Raw genomic sequence first — 4,696 nt, forward strand, 5'->3', positions numbered from 1 at the left:
CTGCCTTTTTGCCTAAATGAAACTGCCCCTGTGGTTTGTTATGAGAAGAAGAAAGCCAATAATCCGTCTCTAAATAACAGAGCAGAGCTAAAAAAGAAAATTCTTGCTCCGGGCTGCCCAAGCGCCTCTGGGCCAAGGATTAGGCTACAATTAGCTCAACTCCACTCTCTCGCCCAGGCAATTTTCTCAAGGAAGAAAACGTGATACTCCCCTGTTCCCGAAATTATGACTGCACAGATATAATAACTTATGATATTTTTTTTCCGGCAAAAGTAAAAAAAAATAGACCGTTCCCCTTAACGGTGTGAAGTTGTGGTTTAGAGGGGGGGTAGGTAACCTAACAGGCAAGTGTCAGTCGCTCAATAGGTTTAGAGCAGGAAAAAGCAGATTTTAATCATTGTCATTTCGTCTGATGTAATAGTTCCCCAGGCAATTCCAGCTAGTAGGCATACATTTCCATCTCCATCCAGCCTTGATAGATGTAAAGTTTAAAACAAGGCAGGCTGCCACAGTCCTTCACTTAGGCAGCATATAATAAAGGCGCAGTAACTTGTTGATAAAGTCTCAACAGAAAAAATATGTTGAAAATGAAGATATATCCTTGAACCAATATCTTTCATGCGGTGATTTTTCCCCCCGTCCCCGCTCTCTCTCTCTCTCTTGCCTTAATGTCTGGAGTTGAAACGCCAAATTCCCTGCAGGCCATTAAAACCAAATGACGTCTATGGACATGCATGCATGCTGCTGCAGAAAGCGCCCTCACAACCTGCCTGCAGCCAAATGCGCCATTTCAATTATAGCGCACGGCTTAGATGGAGATGTCTGCCCAGAAGACAACCCCCCCTCTCTTTCTCCAAAGCAAGCTGGCTGCCTGCAGACTTTTAAGAAAATAAAATAGATCCTGGGAGAATATTATTATTTTTCAACATATTAAGACACAAGACAAAGGATGCAGCCCTGAAGTGTTGCGCCACTTTTGCACCGACTGACGGGCAAAGTGAAAGTCAAGCAGGTGCTCACACCGAGGAGATGGTTATTTATTTATTTGCATGTTTGTTTATTTGCGTGTAAATAACTGTGAATAATTGATGCAGCATTGAGCCCAGTAATTACTGTATTCCAGCATCCTGAGAGAGGTGTATGATTCGTTTCTTGATATTTGGCGCCAACCAGTGTAGGAAGTTATTATTGGTCCAAAGAAAATAGTTGAATAACAGACTCACCACTTGGGAACCATCTCTATTGTTTTACAGTTATGACCCGAACGAAATATATACCCATAATATTTCTACAAGGACTTACAGTGTGTCTGTGGCACCCAGTAGTGAGTTTATATTGACCTCATCATTCTTTATGGTGTTTTTTGTCTCCCATGGTATCACTATAATTCCTATAATATCCCTATGGGGAGTTTTGCTGTGAATGCATTATAGGATTACTATAGCTCTTCCGGAAGGGGAATGATGAGGCAAAATGTGAAGTATTTGAAATAAAATAGTTGTCCTGGTGATATCTGACAGCAGGACTGGTGGGAGTGTGAGAATGCGCCTCTCCTTGAAGCAGGCCCAGTCTTCATAATTAGATCGACATCAGAGCGCCTCTCAGCGCCCCCATCTCGCCCCTCTGGCATAGATTTGTTGTTTCCAGGGGTACAAACTGGAGGGGAAACTGGATTTTTTTTTCTCATTAAAGGAAACAACCCCGGAGTTAGTTCAATTACATGAAGTATGCAGGGATGTTGTAAATTTAAAGATTTAAATAGCTTACAAAGTGGCCCCGGGCCCCATCAGTTAATTTCCTTAATTTATGGATTTTAGCGGAGTGTCTAATGTGAAAGGGAAGAAGTAGGTCATCTTGAGGATTTACATGCAGCTTAGAGACTTTACAACAGACCCGGGATCTGCCCTCCTGACCAGCACCTCAGCAGGTAAACTACATTTTGTACCTCTAAACACACAAAAAACGACATATCATTGACGCCAGTGCTTCATAATTCAGATTTCTTTCCTTTTTCAGGCAACAACCACTGAAATGAAGATCTGATTTTGATATTTGACCCAAGTAATGAGATTACCAATGTTTGGTCTCTCTGATGCACCAGCCATAGAGATAACAGCACCGCTCTAGTTTCCATTAAAGGATTATTCCACCGAATTTCCCCTTCATTTCAGATGTTTGCCTTCTTGAAATTATGGCAGTAAAATTAATAATGATTGTTTTTGATTGATTATGTGTACAATAAGAAATATCCAACTGTAAATATGAAAAGCACAACTGAAAATCAGTCAGATTTTTGCATGTCTCCTGTAGAGATCATATGCTAATGAAGTGTATGCATTAATGCATGACCCTATAAGAATAATAACTTAGCCTCCAGATTCAAAAGCAGGTGCCATTAGTAGTGTTGCCTTAAGTGGCATGGAGGGGGGACAATATTGTGCTTTTCCATTCCCCAGTACTTTTGTTCTTTTACCAGGCATGCTGTGCGGATTTTAAAGCTTTTCTATAGCCAATAAAATACATCAATTTGATAAAGCGTTAGCCTATGGTTGTGACATGTATTTATAGGAATGCTTAATGCCTCTGGGGCTAACTGATGCCATAGCAATATTGTAGTAGAAGTTCTCTGTCCCGATGTTTACAGTGATGTCTTGGAAAAATACAGAAATAGTACACATCAGATTATCAAGACCTGTCCACAATGTGCACAGAATGTTTTTTTTTTAATGAGTTTGAACTTTCTGATAAGCATATACAGCTGCTCTAGCATTGCTGCTGAAAACAGAGTTCTTCAATGTTGCAGGTGAACAATGTCAGAAATACTATAGGTTTAATGAGATTCATTTAGACAGACAACTGATATGGTAAACATAAATTATTAAACACTGTATGACTCAAAAGCAGCAATCTGGTGAACTGAAAGTCGTTGTGCCTTAATATGTTTATGTGTCCCATGGTATATTTTTTGGAATATGGTGTATTGGTATATTCCAGGTCAGGGTCCCACACCAAGCAGTCAATAAGTTCTGCTCTTTCTGTTTGAATACTTATGATACTGGATCACAGTGAAGTGCAACATAGTACCATCTGCTGGTTAGCAGCAACATTGTAATGCATAAACTGCTCTACTGGATGATCACTGATTGTATAGAAAAACCGGCTGTGTTACTTAAGTGAATTGATTAAGTGGTAGAGCTTGACACCAACACTGACAGGGTTAGGGGTTCAATTCCTTCCTGGGGCCACCTATTCTAAAAATGTGTTTAATTGTGGATAAAAGTCCCCACATAATGGCATATGTTACAAGTATACTGGTATAACATTTTTTCCTGTCTTTGTCTGATCATGATACATATTCTTTGTTAGTCTCATTCACCATCTTTCTCTTTTTTATTCTCACATTCAATTGTTTCATCATCCATCAAAGCCTAAAGCACACCTGGCCAGTAGATGTCTCTGCTTTGACCCACATAACCCAGGTCACCTAGGCACTGTACTTCTGCACTGAGGTCAAAACAGTAGGCACAATACAGTCACATCCACCCTTCCAAACGCGAGCATTCGCAAGAACCTCTTTCAAGCATTTCGCATCAGATCAACACTCCTATTTTCCCCTCTGGCAAGTGGAGAAAGTTTGAAAAGAACATTCAGAACTTGCTTTTAGTAATCTGCATGCCTTGTGGAGCCCGGTTGCTGTCAATCGCTCCGTTCTTCCAGCCATTTGACATTCTGCTTGATGTCGGCGTGTGTCTGAGGTGCAGCAGCGACACTTATTGTTCATTATTTCAGAGGGAGAGAGAGAGAGACAGAGAGAGAGAGACAGAGAGGGAGAAAGCAACAAGGGTGTCAGTTTATTAATAGAATGTGTGGGGTTGTGTTGCACACAAACACCTAACAAGCACAGCTATTCCCTCAAGTGCTTAATGCCAGCAATTAAGTTTTTGAAAAAGCTGAGCACAAAGAGAGTGTGTACTTCTGAGAGCTCATAGTTGCTGTCAAGAGTCAGTCCCACTTTCACAGGTAAAACTCCAGTGACCCCCGACTCTGTCAAGTCACACCTTTGGTGTACTCACACATGAACATCAGAATGCTATTTCTTTGATTGGGACATTTAATGGAAATTATTAAATTGGAATAGAGCCTAAGAAGCCCCTAACACATAACTGAACTGGGGTAATCACACTGTAATTAAGTTAAAGTGTAACTAGCTATTGATTGAACTGACAGATCGCTTCATTTGAATTGAAACGGCACTTGTTTATTTTTCAACTCAATTAAAGCAGGGTGGATTGCTGCTTCTGTCAATAATTTAAGATCAGTGCAATGCAACTTCTTGAATCAAATAATTGCATCACATTTCTGGTCAGACGGAAAATAAATCTGCACAAGTCTTAGATATTTGGCTAAAGAATCTCTTTTGCTGCCATCATGTGGTCTGAGGCTCTAATCACAGAATATGTACAAGGTTTCAGTTCCTCCTCCATACCTGTGTGGAAGCCTGAGGGTAATGGAGGCCTTTCACATAGTGTTGGAGGGTGGTTACCAGCGGTTACCACCAGATGTCTGTGTGTGGGTGCAGCATTCAAACTATGCTGCGGAACAGGTGGGAAAAAAATCATTTCATAGAACATTGTGTTGCACAGAAATTAGTCATTTTCTTTGTTTTGTCAGGGAGGGAGAGGTGAGACCATTGCAG

This window comes from Centroberyx affinis, unplaced genomic scaffold, assembly GCF_046629955.1.
Source record: "Centroberyx affinis isolate AG114_WGS23_722 - 3 ecotype Tasmania unplaced genomic scaffold, CSIRO-AGI_Caff_v1 ptg002982l_1, whole genome shotgun sequence".
Lineage (NCBI taxonomy): Eukaryota > Metazoa > Chordata > Actinopteri > Beryciformes > Berycidae > Centroberyx > Centroberyx affinis.